We start from the raw sequence: 23,411 nt of genomic DNA, 5'->3' as shown, positions 1-23,411 counted from the left end.
TGCTGAGATAGTAAGCATGAGTATCTTCACTGTCGCTGTCGCTCGCTTGTCCCATCCGCTTCCTGGAGGCGGTCGCCGCTGACGCCGCTGGTGCCGGCAGGCGCCCGGGGTGGTCTACTTCCATCCCCTCCAAGGGAGCAGCGGAAACTGATCAACAGACTTAAATTACAACTGAAATACGCCGGAGTTAGCAGAAGCAGCTCCTATTCAAAACACACTTCTACGTCTTCTTTGCGGCAGCACGCACAGGTAAGTATATAGGAATGAACCTATACACAAGTAATCGATAATTTGAACGCTAATAGCTGTACCTTACTATACTTGAATATAACGTGTTTCATGACGCAGGAAGAAACCTTCTACGTAAGAAGAAAAATTAGTTTGTCTCGATTTTTCATTACAGTTTCTCATTGTAGCATAACATACAACGGCATTAGAAGTAACGTTTACGAACCCGCCACCTACGCAAGTAATACCTTTCGATAACCATGACACAGTGAAAAGTAGTGACACTGTTTAATATGTCTATAGTACTTATATAGCATTTATGTAGGTATAGTACTAAAATCTCAGCGACAAATAGTCGAGTGGACACGGGGCAGTAACTGCTGCAGTTAGCAAGTTCTTATGTCTCTTTCAATTCTAAGGGTGCACGTGACTCATTTGACTGAGTTATATGGCGCATAACATAATGGAAGCACAGATGAGAGTGTGCGCGAGGGATATTCGAATACTTTGATATCCACAGAAGACGTCATTCAATGGACAATGAATGTCCTACTTCGGAACAACACGAATCGCACAGTGCTTTCATGAAGCGCAATATATATACTTAGGTTTTTATGCCCAGAAGTGAAATAAATCTGAATGCCATCCCGTGCTATTGATTACGGCATGGTGCCTTCATGGTTTACGAAGTAATGTTCACGTGACAGCCAGCACTAATAGCCACGTGTTTCTTTTTTCATCATCCTTCATTACACAAACCGAATCATTGCTCATGGAAGCTTCGCTCTTGCCGATTCCAACAAGACAGTCTGTACATACATAGCCTTTCATCTTCAAAGCCTGCCACACACCACTTTCATTACTTCATGGAACATGACTGCTTGGAATGCTGCCACGTCACATTACGTTTGACGGACAGCGTTACGAACGCATTGCAGCCTTTTTCTGATCGTCAGAAAATCTCCGCGCTAAAATCCAGCTTTTCCCGGCTTCGATGCCACGTTTGATTCTGTCTATGAAGCCGAGTCTATATTAAAACAATCTGGTAGAGCGGACGCGCACAGAGACACTGTGTATAACAAACAAAAAACCAGGTCGGCTGTCCAGAGCAGTTAGTTCACAGCCGCGGTGCCTAAATGTGAAGTGATGACATTTTACAGGAAGTTTGCCGAAAGCCCGCACACTTTTCCTCCGAATCTAAATCTTTATTAAGCTGCTTTAGTACTGCCGACGCGGGACGTCACCGTCGATGATGAAGTGAGCAAGATGCGGCCTCGATCTCGCCTCGTTCTCTGTGCACGCTGCGCATCGCCATGACGACGCTGGCATATCGGGTGCCGCGGGTAAGTATACGCCTGCTGCCCGACAACCGTTGTCGAGGCACCGCTACAGCACTGCCCATATCGCAGCTTCACGCGGCCTCTGCTCGGTGCGCAAGTTTCCATCGATGAGCACTGCAGCGTCGAATGCAACGAGGCCGATCCTTTCTGCATACACACGCAAACACGCACACACGCTCAGGCACTGCCGGCTGACAGAATCACCGAGCCGATCGATGCGTTGCAATTTATGACCGAGCAAGACCTGGCTCGGCGCGTGATCGTAAATTACGCTTTGCTGGTCGTGCAGCGAGGGCATTCTCGTAGAGTAACCGGGCGTTCGTCTTGTTCTGTTCCTGTCTGCGCCGCCCTCAGAAAACGATGTGTTATGAAGCTGACACACTCGTTCGTAGCATGAGCCGCTTTCGAAGGGATCCCTGTGAGTGCGAGGGCTGTTGCACAGCTTGCACGTCGCAGATCGTGTCGCTGAGGCTGAGCGACCGTGTATCGCCTGACTGGCAATGCCCTAGCGAGTGGCACTGCTGTTGGCGCAGACAAATGGAATCAAGAAGACTTATAAAAAGTGAAAGAGTTACAACAGACTAAGGTATTGTGTAGTTTGTATAATACAGCTGCACCTAATATAACAAAATAAATGTTAGCGTTTGACGTTCCGAAACCACGTGACGATTATGAGAAACGCCGCAGGGGAGATCTCGGGAAGACTAAACCAGCTAGAGTTATCTAACGTGCACCTAAATCTAAGCACATGTATCTCAATAGCCTCCATGCCTCCATGGTAGTGCGGCTACCACCATCGTCATTCGCTGCCGCAACCACCAGTCGAGCCCTATAACCACGGGAACACTAAGGTGGAACCAACACACTTAACTTCGTGAAGTTGCAGTGCTCAAGAGGAAACGCTTAATGGTTTCGTTGTTTCTGGCAGATAAGTTCACGAATCAGGGGAGCACCTAACAGTTACGTATAAGGCTGCGTGCACCTGCCCTCCACTCCACCTTTCTCGCCCCAGTTCACATAATATCAACAAACACGGGCAAGTTCTTGCATGTGTTTGTAGTACTTGCTTGTGTATATAAACATAGCAAAACATAAAAAAATGCGGAAGTGAGATAGAGCAACAGGCGTTGAATCTTTCAAACCCTCCATATGCATACACCAATTACTCGAACGTTAATTAGGACATAACTGAGCTTAAGAACAGTGCAACAGACAGATTGATGCACACTCAGTGCGGTGTTGTTTTCGCCAGCATGTTTGTATTGCGCTGTTATACGTCGAAAATTATGTCGTATATTAACTTGCTCAAGTTTCGACGCTTCACAGTTATGTAGATGGATTGCTTCGACGAGCAGAAACATAATGTAGCACAGCAGGGGCACGCGTACACCGAGGTATGCTGTAGTGTCAGAACTAAACAATCATAATCTACGTGTGGAAAGTTTTACATTTTTGCTTGATATCTTCTTTTGGAGCATTCGAATCAACTTTTGTGCCCCACCGCGGTGGTCTAGTGGCTAAGGTACTTGGCTGCTGGCCCGGAGGTCGCGGGATAGAATCCCGGCTGCGGCGGCTGTATTTTTGATGGAAGCGAGAATGCTGTGGGCCTATGTGCTCAGATGTGAGTGCACGTTAAAGAACCTTAGGTGGTCGAAATTTCCGGATCCCTCCACTACAGCGCCTCATAATCATATGGTCGTTTTGGGACGTTAAAGCCCACATATCCATCGATAAACTTTCGTGTCGTCTGTCAACACTGTCATCGTCACAATTTTGTGGATGATAAGCTGCCTCGAAATAAAGTTTTTGACCTACTCTGGTTGTGATATCAGCGTTGTAGGCAAATGTTGGCGCGACATGTATAAGTCATCGTTGTCATTGATGGAATCACCGTTACAACTTCAGTAATGTTTTGCCTTCTATCTTCGGGACCAATTCAGATTAGTAAAATGTTATTGATGAGCATTATGCCCCATATTTTATTCCTGTGATGAAGGTTGAGTTGTACGAATGAAGCTCTGTGTAAAACAGGAAGAAACGCAATCGCAGGCAACTCGCATTTGATGTGCACTGTATCGGCAGGGCTTGCAGGTAGGAGTGTGTAGATATTCGAAAACTGCGATGAATCGAAAAGCGTTCTGTTCATTCGTTACTGTGACAAAACCGCGCATATTAATATGCGTGAATATTTTTTCACATAATTAAAACCGACTCAAAGACAATTTTTGTTGTCTTCGGTTCGGTTTCACGAGTTCCAGCTTTACGTTCTTTTGAACGCAAAGCCGAAACTCGTAGTGGTAATATTTCTTGGACACCCAATTTTCGACCATAATCTGTGTTTTGTGGGTTAATCTTGGTACATTCGCAAAAGGTGGTGGAATGCTTGCACGTTTGGCAAAGCACTAAATCTTATAATTGGACATTTTGGCAAACTCGAAAGCGGCTTGAGAGTTGGGCCACACTGACGAGCTCGTAAGCAGTGACATAACAAGTTGCTTAATGTGCGAGCGTCTGTACATTGGATATTGCTTATTCAGTTCAGTATTCGAACCACAAAATCTCATGTGTTCAAGTTGCTGCCGCGTACGACGTTGACTTTCATCTTTAAAAGAGACTGTAATATTGCTTTGTTAAAGTTTCTGAATATCGATCTCCAAACGTTGGCGAAAGCTACAGCTGTTTTCACAATGGTTCCCCGACTTTCCGAAAAGTTGCGAAAACGAAATTGTTGTTTTAAAACATGTCACTGACTTTGAAAATGCTGTAGAAGCGCATTTACGTGATTGCTAAATTAATTTTTTTTTCATTGCCAAGTGATGTAGGCGACTTCATGTTCATAGCAAATATTTTGAAAAATGACTGAATTTTGAATTGTTCTTAAATTGTTATTTGAGTATTGAGTTGTTAACTAAGAGAATACCGGTTTTCATTGTGAGTTGTCAAAAGTAATAAGAAACTTTATGAACATTGTACATTCTTTATGTATGTGCTCTCTGTTATAACCCTTTATGAGCGTTGACAGTATTACCAAATAAATAAAATAATGATGATAAAGATTGTTGGGTTTTACCATCCAAAACCAAGATGTGATTATGAGAGACGCCGTATACAGTAGAGGGCTCTGAAAATCTTGACCACCTGGTGCTCTTTAGCGTGCTTTGCACAGTACACGGGCCTTTACTGCTTCGTCTCCGTCAAAACGTGACCGCCATGGCGGGGATCCAACCCACGACCTTCGGGACAGCAGCCGGGCACCCTGGCCAGTGATCCAGTGAGGCAGACTTTCCGAGAAGTATTCAAATAATATTCAATTTGTATTCGATTCGCTGTCATCACCGTTTGATACGTATTTGAATCTGTTGTAAAGGTCACTATTTGGACCCACGAACCCACCCCGCCAGTGCCCTGCGCATGCATGGTGAACAAATTAAACTCTAGCTGTAACTGCTCTGAGAAGCCACCTTTCATTAAAAAAAAAAAATAGTCATCCTTGGCAGCTCTGCCTTTTACGCCACGTGATCACGCTCAATACGGCTACCGACTTCGTTCGCTCATTTCCATTTACGGAAATAGACTGCTCTTCGTTTCCTCTGTATAATAAGCAAATTCTGCATCTACAGTCACCAGAAGGAAAAAAAAAAGAAACCACTTACCACACAAACACAAGAAATCGGAGTAACAAAGTCATTTACAGTTTGGGCAAAATTAAAGAATACCAGCTGGTCGAAATATCCGGAGATCCGCACTACGACGTCTCTCAATCATATGGTGGTTTTAGGCCGTTAAGTCCCAAAATTATTATAAATATTATTATTACTTTAATATCATTATTATTAGTTCGGGCAAGGGACTGCGGAAAATGGCCTGGCAAGAAAAGCAACGTAGCTCGCTCCATGATGAAGTGTGGCACACCAGAAATCTTTAAATATGCCATATGAGGGGCATGGCGAAAACGGACAACTGAAACTATAGTTTCACGCGAATTCACAATCCAAGTTGATCAGTTACTTTGCTGAGACTCATTAGGGACCAGGTTCACGCAAATACAGAGAAAGACTCGTTTCACGTGTCGCGCAGACGTTGGCCCGGAAGTAAAAGTAACAGATAAAAAAAACGCGGTGTAGCAGCAAGGATAAGAGCACTTTCTATGCCAGAAAGCACCTAAAATCTAAAAAGGCACCCTTCTGAAGCGCACTCCGGGCTCACCCCAACGGCTCGTCCGCGCGCCAGACGCCTTCTCGCAAGCCCTGCATATTACACCCTCCTGCGCCCACGGGGTGCGGCCTGAAAACACAGGAGGCGTCGTTATCGGTCCTCAGAGCGCGCGAAGACATTCCGTGGAGCACCTTCGTAGTGGTGCGTCCGTGCACCGTGACACTCGGCTAAGTATAGCAACGGAGGCAGATCCGCAACGGCTCGCATACACAAGGCCTACGCATTGTGCCTCACAGCTGGCCTGACTCGGGAGGTCATCGTCACCTCGCTGCATGCCGGCCTCGCCCAACAGAAGCCAGCCGTCTTTCTTGTCCCTTGCTTACCTCTCGCATCGTCCAGGACACGGCGCGCGTGCGTCGTCTGTCTTTGGGCCCCACGTTCGCATAATATCAACAAAGATGCGCGTGGTCAGAACGGTGGTCCTTGTGAAACGCCCTGCTATTGCAGCTTAACTCTGTCCAGGAGACAGCCATGCGGCGCTTCCTATACAGAGATTTAGAACTGTGTACGCAAAGATATCGTTCGTTGCGTACGCTCGCTATTTCGGTCACTTAAAGGGGGACCACACCAGGATAGCGTAACGCGCAAGCACAGCGGCAACAAACGCGAACCCTAAGCTTTGCTTACGCAATCCCAAAACTCTCGAATAACTGTCGAAAGAACTTTCGAGCCTTGAACCGGAAACGGGAAATACTGCGGCAGAATCGCGAGAAGGTCGCGCTAGCGCTGTTAAATGGTATCACTGGGCGCGAAAAGCATGCAGATTGATAATTTGAGAGAATAGCTAGAATTAACGGGTCGTGCTATGTATCTGAATACGTATGATGGGAGTTTCATTCGTGCGGTTACGCCCCGGTGCATTTGAAGTCCATCCATTCATCTGTCCATCCGTTAGTCCACCCATCTTTGACATTCTTTATTACGGCTCCAAAAATGTCTAAAATTTTCATTGAACGAGAAAACGTAGGGAAGTTACGCCATTTATTTCAGCACACGACTGCTGATCACATGTTTCATGACATTTTATGGTGAGTCAGTTTGCGCTGTCACACATCTTCGCACTCGCGTACTCTTTCTTCCGCTCTAGTGAATTTGCTAAATGTTTGCGTGGAAGCGTAACACGAAGGTGTTACTCAATTTTTTTTTGCGTGTCATGCGTTCTGCAGAAACTCTCGGAAACCATCTTACCTCATTACCGAAGCCTGCGTTGCGTCGTAAATAAATTCTAGCCGAAGGAACGATCGCAGCTTAAACAACTTGGCTCATCAGGGTCGCCCAGTCACCGCTTGTGGGACTACCTTCACGGGCCATTAGCTCTCGAAAACAGGGCTTTAGAAGGAAGCGTTTCCCAGTGGCGCTGTAATGTTGCAGGATTCTGCGGATACGGATATGTATATCCAACAATGACAACCCCTTTTCTTAACATTGGCACAAGCTCTTCTTCGCAAGCCACCCACACCTATATTTTGTTTTGCTTCGCTCTTGGGTGTTTATTATTTTCTCGAAAAAAATGATAAGCAGTGATTCAAATTCACTCTATCCTGTATATGTATGGTGAGTGGATCATTAAACGTCAAGCTAAATGTAATGTTGATGATAGAAACTACCCGCCTTGCATCGTATACTAAATGACTTTCTCGGGACCGTACGTGGAATAGAACTAAGCCCCGCCACGGTGGTCTAGTGGCTAAGGTACTCGGCTGCTGACCCGCAGGTCGCGGGTTCAAATCCCGGCTGTGGCGGCTGCATTTCCGATGGAGGCGGAAATGTTGTAGGCCCGTGTACTCAGATTTGGGTGCACGTTAAAGAACCCCAGGCGGTCAAAATTTCCGGAGCCCTCCACTACGGCGTCTCTCATAATCAAATGGTGGTTTTGGGACGTTAAACCCCACATATCAATCATGGAATAGAACTAAGCGTTTGGTTGTGCCTAGCAAGCGCACATTATTCTAGACGGCCGTTAGCGTGCACATCTACTGCTAAGTTATTGTGGCTTACGTTTATTTCAGTGCCCTCCCCCTCTTAAGCCGCGGTATCGTGCATGCATCATAAATACTTGTATAGGTTCGTTTGTTCGTAAAATCTCACCGCACTGCAGCGTTCGACCGCAGAGAGCCCACTGCTATTTCGTAAACAGGAAGCCCATGCAGGACGACGCTTTTCCCTCGCTGAGCCATGAGTTGGTCGGCTCGGTGTCCTTGCGACTGGACGACATACAGTCTGTGCTCTTACGCAAAAACTGCATGAGCAGCTAAAAGCAACCGATTGCAGAAAAAAACGAAGAGCTTCACCAAGTTAGTTTGGTATGGCGAAATAGCCTTTAAAAGCAGCCTATTCGACGGAAAGGTCTTGTGCAATCATATAACTCGGTTATAAGACTGAGAATGTTTTGCTCTTACCCAAGTAAACTGCAAGGACCTACTGTGTGGTTTTGCGATGGCGCCAGCAGTATATCGTACTAAAAAATTGCAATGTAATCGAAAGACAGAAGGTAGTACCCCGAATGGCTGAGCTGGTTTCGAAGCTTTTAACTACCGTGATGAATATACCTCTGAAGTAAAAAAAAAGCAAAGAAAGGAATCTAAGTGTTGATATGAATATTCAACAATAAAGCAGTAGTATACACACATTTGCAAAGTACAAAAAAAAATAATGCGTACTTGTGTGCCTATCAGTTTACTTCGTTTAGGGAGAAAAAAAAAAACTCCGGCTATGGTGGTGGCTAAGGCACTCGGCTGCTGGCCCGTAGGTCGCGGGGTCGAATCCTGTTCGTGGCGGTCATATGTTTAATAGGAACTAAAATGCTTGAGGCCCATGTGCTTAGACTTAGGTGCACGTTAAAGAACCCCAGGTGGTCAAAATTTCCGGAGCGCTCCCTTACGGCGTCTGTCATAATCATATGGCGGTTTTGGGACGTTAAACCACAAGAATATTATTATAAGCGTGATAACCACACATGAGATCTGCGGATCAACAAGCGGGGCCCTAAAGTGCTATTGTCTTAGAAAGAAACACTCGTTGCAGCGTAATTTTTCTCATGCATTACGCACCACGTGGTAAAAGGAACGTAAGGCTGTGGAAAAAGTGCTATTTCTTGTCAAAAATACCCCCCCCCCCCCCCCCCTCCTCCACACACTATTTGTTTGATTCCCCTTGACACATACTCTGCCAGTTGAGGATCAACGCTGCCAATAGTGTTTAGGTTGTAGTGGCGGTATCACTGGTTGTTTGGGGCCTTGAGTACATTGTCTGAAAATGTAAGCAAGCATCCTAACCTCCATATTCTAGAACGTCTCTTCACTCAACGCTTCACCTTCACTTGAGAAAGCCGATGAGAGCGCCGTCTCTAGGCACGCCGAGTCATTGCATATCAGCAATAATCTTCGTCGATTCTTGAGTAGTGCGGCGTCAGTTTTGAGCCAAGCTGTGGCGCAGTGCTCAACTCTGTCAAGTGAAGGGTGAAAGTCGAGTCGAGGAGCGTTTGTGAATACTGCGGTAAGACCCTTAAAAACACTACTGTATTGAAGAGTGAATAACCACCAGAAATGAGAATGTGCGTCTATCTTGTGCCCTTATTGTTTCTGGTGATCAGAAAACAGGCCATTCTGAAACAACAACAACAAAATCTAACGTTTTAGCGTTGTAATGTGTTGAAACTTTCACAGTCACAACTTTATGCGAACAACACCCGACAAACCATTCGTAGTAGAAAAACACGTCAGGACGCAGCGCGGAGCCATGACTGGAACGCACAGTCACCCGTGCACAACAACCACTGGCGTCTTCAGCTCGCGCATCCATGCGGGGCCAACGGGATCGCCGGCCACCGGCGCGAAGCATTCACGCACGACTGCACCCAAATGGAAAGTCGGCGCAATCGCAATACATGGCTGTCGGCTGCAGTGCAGAGCGTTATTGTACGAACACTAGAACACACTGGCGCCAACAGTTATTTACGTACAGTGTGCATCAGGTGGAAGCAACAGAAGGCCGATACTCAGCATGTCTCACGCGCCACAAATGAGGGAAAGCTATATGGCCGTGCGTATAAAGTGTGACACGGCAAAATTATTACTTTGTGCTTCATAGTGCGCCATTCACGCTCTCAGGCTTTACGGGTTACTAGTGGCTTAAGGAACAAATAACAGAATGAAAACGCCGTACACATTGACGCGGCCAGGTACATTCGGGCGAAATGCATAGCAACAGCAGTTGACTGGGATTTGAAGACGGTCACGAGTGCCTCTCTTTGCAATTCCTCAATTGCCAAGACGGAGTCCTTTGCCATAGCTTTGAATATTTGCGAGCAAGAACAGGGTAGAAGAACAATCAACCATAATATCAGACTCACAAGAAGCCTGCCGACTTTATATGAACAGACGCTTACCCACAAAAATAAGTAAACTGATTGGACCTAGCTTAACCAAGAGACGCTGGTTAATGTGGTGCCCCGCAGACACTGTTCTGGAAAGAAATGAGAGAGCAGACGCTTTAGCTCGAGATTTGACGAGCCAAGCTGAGCGTCAGCCTCCCGCAATCGAAACGAATTTGCACGCCTTACAAGACATTCTCACTTAAAAGTGGAGGATACGGCAAAAATATAATGCCCCCTATAAATCGTTTCAAGAAGAAGACGCTACGGATCTCCGCAAGGTGCAGACGAGAGTCTTTTCTAATGTATCGCGGCTAAGCAAAATACATTCTACGTTGTAGGCGCTGAGCCGTGCCCCCGCGACGGGAGGCAGAAAATAGCGTCCTTTTTGTCTCTTCCTCTTTCATTAATCTCTCTCTCTCTCTCTCTCTCTCTCTCTCTCTACGTTGTACCATGAGGATTGTCCGTGGTGCGGCAGTTTGCCAACACTATATCGCTTGTGACCGAAAGCCAGATAAATTGAAATCTTTTGTAGACAACGCCATTTTAGAAAGATCGGAACAGTGAGCGGCACAACGTGGCAGCTCTGACCCGAGGTGCAATTAGCGCTTCTGAGTCATGTTCGGTGAGCGGCGCAATCCAGTGGGATGCTGAACTTGGGGCCCCAACCAAAATGCTCCTGTGTATCCATTTTCTACTCTTCACCTCAAAATAAAGCTTTTTGTTCCTCCTCTTCTCGAGTTTATTATTTCCCTGTGGTTTTCTGTTAGCCTGGCGAAAACTTGGAATAGTAGCTCGGTTGAAAACACTGACGAAGAGGGTGTACCTGCAATCTTCGAGGGAATGGCAACTCCATCAGCTCGAAGCGAATAGAAAGGTATGGATACCTTGAACCCAGTCCTTGCAAGCCTTCAATAAAAGCACGGACTTGCAGTCAATTTTCTTTACGACAATAAGAGCGCACTCCGACTGTGGAATAGCCCTCGGTTGTGATCGTCTGGGAATGCGCAATGAACACTGTTGCGTACGGAAAAATCTTTCTCCATGCAGCTTGCGTCGGTACCACTGTAGGGTAGTAAATTAAATGTAACCCAGTGAACCTGAAAACGGAGTTAAGTAAGAACACTGTTTTATAGTTAATTAAAGCTTGATAATTAGCTTGGTAACACTGCGTTTTCAGACAAATTAAGCAACCTAGCGAGCTGTACCAGTGCGCTGCACCAGTGGCATTTAATTATCCACAATTTGTTGCCTTTATTTCACACGAAACGCAATATTTCAGCTACGCAAGCTTGCGCTTGTTACTCCAGTAGCATCCTACTCATGAGCTGCCGCTGCAGTTCTATATGAAAGTGCATTTACGATTATTTTTGGTAGAGATGATAATCAACTGCAAAAATTCGAAGAAGAAAATCAGAGGAGATGCTGACAAACTATTGAGGTGCTTTCGTTTTTTTAAATAGTAAATAAAAAAAGATGGCTTTATGAAAAAGAGAAAAACAAAAGTTGCAAATAAGTGCTTGTCAGGTGCGTTTTTTGCTGTGTGATCATGTAATATTGCAAGCCAGCGCGTTTGTCCTCATCGAGTGCTTTGTAAGCATTTTTGCGCGCTGTAAAAAAAAGTGCCCTGATTGGGACAGGGAAGACATTGTTTTCAACTTACGCAGGCTGTTCTCATAAGCCTAATGTTCTTAGGATTCATGTTCTCACACATGTAGTTGATGCCTTTTATTCCACTACTCCTGCCGATCTTTGAGGAGCCCTCGTAGAGAAAGACAATAGGAGTCTGCACTTTTCCTTCAATTCCTTTTTAATAATCACTTAGGGAGAGTACCCATCATACTATATTAAGCCTTGTGGTTCCTTGTTATCGTGTTGGCAAGGAAATGCTTGTTCTGCAGGAAGTGTATTCGAGCGATACATCAATACAATAACACAACACGCAAGTAAGAAGCGTATATATCGCGAGTAGGAAAATACGACTTGCCTAGCACAGCATATACGCTCAGTGCGAATATGGTCTGTAAATATTGTGCATTTGAGATTATCTCCACGTAATGGTATTACTGATAAATACACTACCCAACAAGGCCATTTTCTGCCGAGTTTGCCGCGTTCACTCGGGATACGCAGCAGTGTGAAGCGGCGTACAGGAACAGATGGTGCACCCAAGTAACCACGTGTGCAGCAATACACAAGGCATTTTTGGACGCCAGAGTTTGTTAGAAGTGTTCAGACATTCGTGGCACTGAATACGCGTGTTGGTCGCAAAAGGTCACAAAGAAATTGGAGCTCACTCAGACTCACTTAGGAAATATATATTGCTCGGAGGACTCGCATGAACTTAGACTCATAAAAATTTTTCTCAACTGGACCCGCTCAGTCCGGCGAGTGCATAGCAAGTTCGAAAAGATTTGACGCGCATAACTGCTTGTCGTTTAAAGCATGCCACCGCTTACACAGAATGCAGCCTCTTGCGAAAACTTCACTGTCACAAGTCACTTCCAAATTTATCGATTGCATGGTAGTAATTCAGAATTTAAACTTCCTGGGTAACATAATTCAACAAAAAGTATGCACTGGTTGAAGTATGCACTTCTGCGCACATCTAATCGTCAAGTTCATTTTCACTTAACGAAAAGCTGCACATCTTAAGAAATAAAAATGCCTATGAAATGCATCTTTGTTTCACCATTTTAGAAAGCAGTTTGAGTTCATTGGTTCCACTCGAACAATTTGTTCCACAGATTAACCAGCACTGATACGCGAAGCTGGAAATACCGGACGTATATTATGGTGCCGGAAGAAGTATTGTGTAGTGTGCCAGTGGAAGGCCTATGCATTGCAGCGCTGCGTTAACCTACTTCTCACAACGCATAAAACTGCTCTGCGAAACTCCAGCATTTCGTTTCCGTCCAATCCACAGCTGCAGTGGAGCTCGAAACGTGCTTGTTTTGCCGTCTTCCATCTCCGCATTGTCACAACACAGCCAGCGGAAGGAAATTGGTAATCAAGCCGTCAGGCGGGGAAATCCGGCCAACTTCTCCTTCCATTTCTCACTTTCCATTTCGCTCCCCAGATGTCAGCATGAGTGAGCGAAGAGCCAGCGGCATAGCGGGCGCATGGGAGAAAATGTACCGCAGCCAACTGAAAGCACAGCGTGCGGCCACCGCAGATTTGCATGAAGGCAAATACAGCGGCGACGAAGCGTGGCTGTAACGCTTGCGGGGGAAAACCGCCAAAACAAAGAGGCGGCCGAACGAGAGATTCGCTCTGCGAGGATGACAGCTCGGTTGTTGTTGGAAAGGAAATCGCTGTTTGTACATTAGGCCATGACATGCGAAGACTGGAGAATGGAATTAAAATTACGCCTCTCTACAAGAACCAGCAAGTGTGTAAATATGGAACATCCTCCGCAGTATGTTAAGCCATCTGCGTACAGACTACGTGAGTCTGCTCTGCACGGAGCATTGCTAAAAGCCATACAGCGCTGCACGCCCTAAAGCTGTCGTCATTCACTGAAGACAGCCATGTTTTTTTTCAACGCATACATACAATGTGATAAGCGAAAAAAAAAACAACAACCAGTGTTCAACTTTCCCTTTCTGAAAGAACCAGCGATTATAAAGTTATGTTGTTGTGATGGGGGAGTTTGACGGTGTAGTGCGCCATTGTATGTGTGTGCTTTCTCCCGTCTCTCCCTCTCTTTCCATCGTTTTAAAAAACGTGCACCTATTGCCCCAGTGTAGGGCAGCATACCAGTCTTTCTAAACTGCTTGGCATCCCTAGCTTTTCTTTCCCTCCTGTTCGTTCCTTCCTTCCTTCTAAGACTACCTAGAGACATAATTAACAATGCGTCTCTAAATCAGCAACCTGCGGCTTGATTACAATGGTCCGGGAAATCGAGAGCTCGAGTATTACGTTACATGATTTATTAGGCAGTAGGGATTCACGCGTGCTGGCCTCAAACGCTTTAAAAAAAAACTGATTTATATCGACTAATGTCATCAATGTGACTCCACCTGTACAACGTCATGCAGTTAAGAACTGCTTATTACACACCTTTCATAGTACTTCAAGAGCTACGTGTCTGTTATCGAAAATCAATTTATCGGGAAAAACAGTTGAGAACACATCCACATTTTGCCGGTGTCCCTACGCCAAATAGCCTGGTTCGTTCTAATTAGGCGAAGGTTTTCTGTTGCTTTTAGCATTCATTGTAAACGAAAAAATGTTTCGTGTTGTTGCCGAGATCACTCAAGCCACCGACTTATTCTTTCGCACTCTTTACTTAATTCACGTTCTCAACCTTGAGTTCTTCGTCACTTCTATCACAGTTACGCATTCTTTTGAAAGGAATTGCGTCTGCATGTCAATCCTTATTATCCAATTTTATACATTTACAAGAAACATTAAAAGGCTCGTTTCGCTGGAAGTCCTGTGTAGGCGTCGGCATCGTTGAATTTTAGAGAATAACCGTTGTTGGTGAGCGAAAAAACAGAGAAATGTGTAAGTAAAATAAATATCTTCGGCTCGAATGAGAATCGAACCTAGGCATTCTGCGCAGTGAGTCGATGTTCTACTGCTGAGCTATGCCATTGCTTGAAACCTATTTGAAAACAAAAACATTATATGAATGTTATGTGTGAAGAAGTTGTCTCCTTGACACATGTAAAGTTGTGAGGCAGAAGCTCAGAACCGAGTTAGACGTGAAAACGTTTGAACTGTGCGACGAGCTGGTGTTTAAAAGGCAAATTTTTCGCAAAGCGCGTACAAGCTCATACATGCTTAAACATGATCATCAGCGGAGGAGGAGGAGGAGGAAGGGAAGAAATGAAAGGCAGGGAGGTCAACCAGACGCACGTCCGGTTTGCTACCCTGCACTGGGGGAAGGGGTGAGGGGATTAAAGGAGAGCGGGATGAACAACAAAGCAAGCAGCTGAGTAGGTTCGCATGTTGCCTTGCGGACGCGTAGGGGAGACCGTTCGCCGATTCACAAAAGGAAGAAGTTCTGATGTAGTGGTCCTGCACTAGGAATTCTAAGGCAGGTTTGAAACGGTAAGTGTTGCGTGTACAAACATTCGTTTTTTCACGGCATTATTGAGGCTGCCACCGAGAACCGAAATAAGGCTGCAGCGATTAAGAAGACGATGTGCACAAGGCTTGATTACGTCATCGCATTCTACCCTGACGGAGTAGCTCAAGCGCCCTCAAAATTTAAATCGGTGCCCAGATATCGGCACATTTGTGCGATCATTTGGGGAATACACATTGTATCTCCTGTCTTTCCGGAAGCGAAACGCCTTGCAGAGCGGAATGTAAACCACTGAAGTAAGGCACCAAGCAACGTTGCGTGCTAGCTGTCCATCAAGGCTCGGTTCGTCGTCGCCGGTTGAAATGCGTAGTGAGGTCGGAGAGAGAAATCACTTGAGCGAGGTTGTACTCACGCAAGTGAGACAGAGAAGTGGAATGGGCCCTCAGGAGATGGATGGTGATAAGCACAGTCGCAGGTCAAAAGCGCGTCACCGTAGGTTCGTTGCATTAGGGAAATCGTCCGCAGCAGAGATGTAGAGAGGAAAGACGTAACGGAGACCTAACAATACTTTTATTTCGGCGAGTTGGTACGCACTTAACGTACTTTTGTTGCGCTGTGCATTTCGTAGCGAAGACATAGCGACGTTCAAGATTTACGCCGACGAATTTTACGTACGAGGTATAAGAGAACGGAGACATGTCAAGCGATGGGTTAACTGAACGCATAGTCGTATTTAGAGCTTGTAAACAGACAAGAAACGAAAGACAGAGTTATGAAGATGAGCGCTGACTTGAAAATGAAGTTTATTCACAGAAGAGGCCAGGTTTTATTCTACACCAAACACAGAAACACATGCGTGAAACTATAATCTAAAAAAAAGAAAACAAAACCGGAGAGCAGCTATTACACCAGAGTTAAAGAAACGCAAGAAACCTCACGTGTCTCCTATACATGAAGATATCTTTAAAAAAAAACAAAAACAAGATAGCACAACTGAGGTGAAAGACCCAATATGTCATGGCAAGCGAGCAAATGGCTTTGGCTGGTTTGCTCTCAGGGCCGAAAACTTATCAATAGGTAAGCCACTTCGCTGGTTAGTAGGTTAATAGAGGGCTGGCTGACGCACGTGCATTTTGGCGAAATAGGAAAGCCTCCATTATTTCTCTGGGTGTCCCGTTTCTGTGCCGAAAAAGAACTAAAGTATTGCTGAATTCTAGAATGCACCCACATTCTTGACAGTGCCATGCGAGGTGTGAATATGGGTCGCCTTTTAGGGAGCTATGGTGCTCTCTTACCCTGATACACATGCAGCGGCCAGTCTGACCTATGTAGTGTTGGCTGCATGTGAAGCAAAAACTCGCTTAATAACAGTGCTTATAACTGAAGGCGTTGAATTAGCTAGTCTGCATGTGACGACTGTAGCAAGAGCAACAACACTGGGGCTCCCGTACTCAATGGCCTAAGATGAATTGAACTCTAAAACCATCTTTTACTTCCCAATCGCACTGCATGCTTCCTACACTCTGTCTGCGTGGTGCTGCACTGCCTTCGTGACCAGCCTACCCTTGACAAAGCAACGATATTGTGCGATGACGTGATCATTCGATGTCAAGCCGCGTGACCTACAAATAATGGCGATCTGTGACGTCATCACTTGGTGATCTTTTTCATCACTCGTGTTGACTTCGGCGATGCCAACGGCCACTTTGATGAGGTATCGCGTCGTGTATTAGCGCAGCACATGTAAGAAACACGACGCACACGTATGCACTGGTATAGGCCCATACATGTCTCTACGCGTGCCTCTGGAATCTTGCTTATAAGTACCGCTCTAATTAATACACGCTATGCTTACTATTGACAAAATCACGTGACCAACAATCCTGAGTCATCTTGGGCTTTCGCCTTAAGGCGACTTAATTGCGATGAAAGAGAAGAATAAAAGGTCTTGGTTATGTTTTCATCAGAATCACTAGCCCGAATGGAAGAACGCAATAAGGGGATGTTTGATGCGTATAATGAACGAGGAAAGACACGGGGCACACGAAAGGAGAAGGGACAAGGCAACCTTGCCCTGTCTCTATCCTCTTGTCATTTTGTTTCAGCTATAAATTTGTTATCAAACCCGTCAGTTAGAAAGTACTTCAGGGTGGTATTAGCTCGGTAAGAAACCAAACCCTCCAAAAATAGCGGCATTGGACGTTATTTCTTTCTAAAGTCCAATCTAACGTCATCACAATCAGCGCAAAATAAAAAAAAAGAAAACACGAAAACACAAGCAAGTGCACGACACAAGTGCATGCTCTTCCACGTGTTTTCATGTTCTTTTTCTGCGATGATCGGGATAAGTATGTTCCAACTAGCCAAGTTTGCTACTTTTCTCCGTTCAAACATGGCACATGACATGCAGAAGCAAGGACACAAGTACCGCAAACGCTTAGCAATTGTTGCCGAGCAAGCAATTTTAAACCATTGCATGTTCGTTTTCTTCGCAATTTCACTTTATACAATAATAATAATAATAATAATAATAATAATAATAATAATAATAATAATAATAATAATAATAATAATAATAATAATAATAATAATAATAATAATAACAATAATATTATTATTTGTTAGGATCGACGTCCAGAGGTGAGAGGCGATGAGAGACGCCGTAGTAGAGGGCTCCGAAAATTTCGACCCCCTGGGATAATTTAACTTGCTCTTAAATTTAAGCTCATGGATTTCAAGAATTGGCGCTTTCATTGAAGGGTATACTGACACGAAATTTTTCACTTATCGTTTTTTAGCGTCAAATGATAGGCCAGGCTTCCGATGTAGCGTAGGAAAAGTACTGATAAACGTGAGTGTACCCTGAAAAAATTATTACAGCATGCCTTTAAAAGCTAATTTCGATTCCTACTGTACCCTGACGTCACGACATGGTGTGAGCAGCGCCACTAGGCGGTAGTATGCGCACGCTCAAGTTATCGCGACGTATGCTCGTTCGCGCGTCGCTTCTTCGATCGTCTGCTTCGCCTGCTGCGCACTGCACGCGTAGCAGCTGTCGTGGTCGAGGGGGCACAAAGTTGGGATGGCATCACTTTTAAGACGCAGGTTCTTTTGTCTACAATCTGAAGGTGGTCAGCAACTGCACGTTGCCTGTGTACGCGTCCGGAAAGAAGGGCAGCGAACAGAGTAAACTCCGCCTGGTCGGCGTCGATTCTCCGGCTCGGCCGTGGCGCACGAAGTCTACCCGGGCTTGTCTCGGCGTCGGATCGGACTGGAATCTGTGGAACTTGCACACACTGTCCCGTTTGGCTGGCGCAAGACTTTGCCGCTCGAAACATTGCCACCATGACGACAAATTCGAAATCAAACGATTCTTTCGCGCTCTGATAACAGTATTGGGAGCAAGGGCGACCACTGGAGAAGCCAGCGCGGCTGTAGCTGTGACGTACACTAAAAAAACGTCACGGGACTCGCCTACCCCGCCATCAGTGCAGCGCGCTTGCTTTCCACTCCGACTAAGTTCATTTTCTAACTTGCAGGTTTATTTATAAGCTCCTTACCACAGTACCGGACGGATTGAAGTGAGCCTTAATGGGAATGACTTCTCCCAAAGCGTCAAAGCACCGATACACTTGACCGATAAAACAAATTGGCGAAACAACTGAGCACTGATCATCAGGAGTGCAGCTCATTCAGCGGCCATATATATATATATTTTGAGCATTGGTACATTTGCAAAGATTTTTCGTCTGGAATCAGAAATCAAATGTTTGGTATGTATGACGGTGTACTTACTGCACGGATCTGTAGGCATAGGAATTAATTGCCTTTGTTTGCACCAATCTGGAAAGACCAATTCCTGAAGCTTCGAATCCCAACACTCTGTTCGGCCCTTTTCTCACCCTGGTGTGAGTTTTCGGGCGTATACGCTTAAACAAAGAAACAGCGCGATGCATGTTTGATAAGGCCGATAATGGGGAAACAACCCAGCATTGATTATCGCGTGCGCTGCAAGCACTTTTGCGAAAACATTTTGTGTACTGCGTTGGAGTTGATATCTGGTGAATACGACGTGGACTTTTCTGGAATGCGCACACAGAGATTTGCGACGTTTGCTCACAGCAGGCCGACAGAACTTTTCCAGATGTCTGCAGCTCCGAGCGGCGTAAATGATTTTGTCCTGATGCTGTCATTTTGCGATGCTTAATATTCGAACGTCTCTTCAATTAGCAGCCGTGATGTGCAGATAGGCTGGTGAACAACTTGTATAATGCCAGAGGCTAGCAGAGTCACTGAAAACGAGATACCGTAATTGTAAATGACAGTCGAGCAAACGATGCGAGCAGGTATTTTTGCAAAGTTCGCACATCACATCAGTCAGTAAAACCCTTGTAGAGAAGCGCGTGTAGTGAGAGCTAGGATTAGGCAGACAAAATATATGCGGGTGAAGTTCCACTCATTGAAATATATGTCATAAAAATAATCGTCCATTAATAGGTCTGGTGAATATAGCAGGCCGCACAAACCATGGTTGTTGTGATCTTATTGCGGCAAAAGGGCTCTAGATACCCTTATGAAAGGTCAAGCGAACGTAACTAATGCCAAAGCATTCGTTTCCATTCGGCCACTTGATACTGCACTCGGGCGAGGTGTTGTAAGGAATCCTGCGCGGCAGTCCACACTGATCAAAACGTTACGTCTCGGTCGCAAACTTTAATTGCGCACCATCGCGAAGGCCTCAGTAAACATAAATGTTTGCGCAATGTGAGAATGCTTCGATGACAATTCACATTTTACCAGAACGCCTCTTGCCGTTGTGCGTCCATGGCGCCATGTGTACGTGCTCCGTCGAAAGTGCATGGCGCGGTGATGACCGTGTACATTGGCTCGCTGAAAATCTTTGTTAGCAAACACTCAGGGTTGTTTGGCTGCTAATGCAAATAGAACCAACGCTTGCAAAACAGCCACCGAAAACATCCCGAATCACAGGAGTTGTCGAACACTTCGCACAAGCGGCACCACGGGATGTCGTTTTATCAGTCTCAAAAGGATTCCGGCAGAGCCTGCGAAGCTTCGCTCCACTCATCATCATTCACTCCGTGGATATGCTGCGAATTTCTATAAAATTATCGCGATTTATAGAAAATGTTCGAGTCTTCATAGCACCCGGATAGTCTTCTTCGCATAGCAAGAAACAAAATATTGCCACAATAAAATTTCCAGGAACTGGAAACTGCCGAAGACAATTTAATATCGCAAACATTTCATCTCTCCACACGAATGTAAATGAAGGCGGCGAAAAGAGTGAACTTAAGTGCCAATAAGGGGGTGCAATAACAATAAATGCGCATGAGCATAGCAGAGGAAACGGCGCGTGATCTTCCGATCGTGGCATTCTGCCAACGATAGCAGTCTGTGTGCCGGGAACCTTTCAGTTTACTGTTGTTCGGCAATAGTGCCCGACTGCTAACCCGAAGGACGTGAGGTCGAATAAATCCCGACCACGGCGGCCACATTTCGATTAAAGCAAAATGTAACAAGCCCGTGTACCTAGATTTATGTGCAGCCCCACCGCGGTGGTCTAGTGGCTAAGCTACTCGGCTGCTGACCCGCAGGTCGCGGAATCGAATCCCGGCTGCGGCAGCTGCATTTACGATGGAGGCAGAAATGTTGTAGGTCCGTGTGCTCAGATTAGGGTGCACGTTAAAGAACCCCAGGTGGTCGAAATTTGCGGAGCCCTCCACTACGGCGTCTTTCATAATCATATCGTGGTTTTGAGATGTTAAACACCACGAATCAATCATCTAAATTTAGGTGCACGTTAAAAAACAACAGATAGCCAAATTTTGCGGAGCCCTATCCTTCAAAACTATATCGCGGCTTTGGGATATAAAACCTTATTAGTTTTACGTCATTATAAGAAACAGCGCACAGGCAGTACAAATTGGTTTCAGGCTAGTTCTGTATCATGTAGATCTATATTCTATAGTTCTTTATGAGAACCGTGACAAGGATACGCGAGATATTGTTGAGGCCTGTTGATTGCAAGAGGAAGTGCCAATAGTGTCAAGGTGCTCTCGATTGCTCAAAGCGCTAAGAAAATTGCATATCTGAATGATGTGCAGGCTTACACGACCGATACTGCGTTTTTGTGTTATTTTCAGTTTTAATTGCTGTATAAGTGCAATATGTGTCCGAAATACAAACTTTGCTGTGAATAGCGTACATCCTGTCCTCTTTCTGGGGCCCCTGTCTTATCAACGCTATGGCTGCTTCAGTGAACTTCTGTAGTGGCTTCGCTACTGAAGGTGGCAGCCAAAAGTTCCAACATTGGGCCGGCATGCAGTAAGACGTCCAGCGAGCCAGAATAGAGGCACATGCACGATGCGACGTTCTCCTCAAAAAGCACCGGCGAGCCATTGCGCGCGCATGCACACTGCCAAGAGCTCGCGTGGTCTCCAAGTGCATAATTGTCGAAGTTCGAATGTATAATTGTTTTGCCTACGATGGCATCACGAACACATAGCGGTATACACCAATAACACATATAACAAGGTGAAAAACCCTACGACAATACAAATACACAGCGTACGCACCCAGCTCACTTACAAGCGTTAACACGTCATTCGCATAAATTTACATTAATGTTAATACTCAAACACAGTGAGCGCTTGCTTACGCACACGTTGCTGAAATAGCCAGATTGCTTAGCTTCAATGCTTTGTCCAGGAATTCCCTACTTGTTTCTGCTCACGAGGACAGTCTTAACACAGCTAGGTTGGACCGCGTAAAAAATTCAGCAAAATACCACCATTACAGAAACAATTTACCTGGTCAAGCCGAAGTAAATTTATTTATTGCATGTAATTTGTAGGACAGGGCTTCTCACTGAACCAGGGCTGACATGCACTATGCAGACGAGGTCTTTGGGGCCGGTACCATGGCTCACAGAAGTATTCGTAACGTTCACCGTGAAATGAGCTCAGCAGCACTGCAGCGAAAAGCATGAATGCTCACCTTCAACACCTATTCGTTTTGCAGATGCTCCTGTTCCCGTGCTACCAGATGACGATGAATGCGCTGGCAAGGAGTGGAGAGCTTTCAGCCGTCCAGCCTCGCCAACCGCTTGCGGCTTCTTTTCGACCACAGCTTCTGGGCTCCGACGGTGTCAGGCAGCTGTTCTTTGGCGCTGGCATCGTGTTCGACGTCCCGCCACGGCGACGCTCTGGACACTCCTGTTCCCCTGGCCCCAGCGCATGCGCAGTATGAATGGTCACCTGATGATGTGCATCGCGCGATGATCTCTCCTGGAATTACACAACGGCGTTGTGCGTGGTTGACTCTGCAACTGCGCAGCCGCAACGGTTGTGGCTGCCCCTCGTGGAAATGACGAAAACTAATCGGTAATCAACCACCTTCTCTCCGCATTGCTTCTTTATAAATCCAGACGGATGTCATGCGGCCTACCATGGGCTTGGTATAGCACTGCAGCGAAAATCATGCATGTAGAAAGGGCTCACAGATTGGGCCGATCCAAGCCTGGAAGAAACCGACCTTCACAGTACGACAACGAATCCTCTCGACGGCTGAAATGCTCAACGGCACCTATTTCAGAATCTCTGAAGACTACTACCCCAATACGCTTAAGGCTAGAAGGCATCTTATTCAATTCACCAATTCTCAACAGAAGCCATTTCAGCACGATAAACTGTTCATCGGCGACCGGCTCTATACATTCGACATGTGTGTCTGTAGACGCAGCACATCACTCACGAGTATACCTTCTTACACGAGGTTATCGGTTATAGGTTACACGTGGCGGAACATGGGAGAGGCCTTTGTCCTGCAGTGAACGTAGTCAGGCTGATGATATATATATATATATATATATATATATATATATATATATATATATATATATATATATATATATATATTGTTAAGGCGTATAATAGCCGGTCCACAGCGAGCAAGCACAATGGCGACAGTAACGGGCCAAGCACGGGCTCTCAGTCCGAGCGGCGTCTTTGTTGGGTAGCCCCACTAGAAGGTACTCAAGAGTTCGGCCCATTGCATAGTTCGGAGGCTTCGCTACAATTACCCCGGGGTCGAAGAGGGAGCCGCCTGGCGACCTAACAGCTTGTTATTATGAGCGGGTCATAATAAGCCTTCAGGCGCTCCACTTTGACGATGTCTCGCCCACGGCGGCGCATGTCCGAAG

At 45.7% G+C, this 23,411-nt stretch overlaps 1 protein-coding gene across 1 annotated transcript in view; it reads right to left on the bottom strand.

Moving 5' to 3' along the window:
• Positions 1–22,350, bottom strand: part of LOC119177364 (uncharacterized) — a 515,905-nt gene extending 493,555 nt beyond the window's left edge. Inside the window, exon 1 of the mRNA XM_075882186.1 lies at positions 22,208–22,350. The gene's annotated coding sequence lies outside the window, so the exon portion shown is untranslated. The remainder of the gene's footprint in view (positions 1–22,207) is intronic.
• Positions 22,351–23,411: the final 1,061 nt, after the last annotated feature.

This window comes from Rhipicephalus microplus, chromosome 2 (assembly GCF_043290135.1).
Source record: "Rhipicephalus microplus isolate Deutch F79 chromosome 2, USDA_Rmic, whole genome shotgun sequence".
Classification (NCBI taxonomy): Eukaryota; Metazoa; Arthropoda; class Arachnida; order Ixodida; family Ixodidae; genus Rhipicephalus; species Rhipicephalus microplus.
This window is presented reverse-complemented; position numbering and strand designations above follow the sequence as displayed.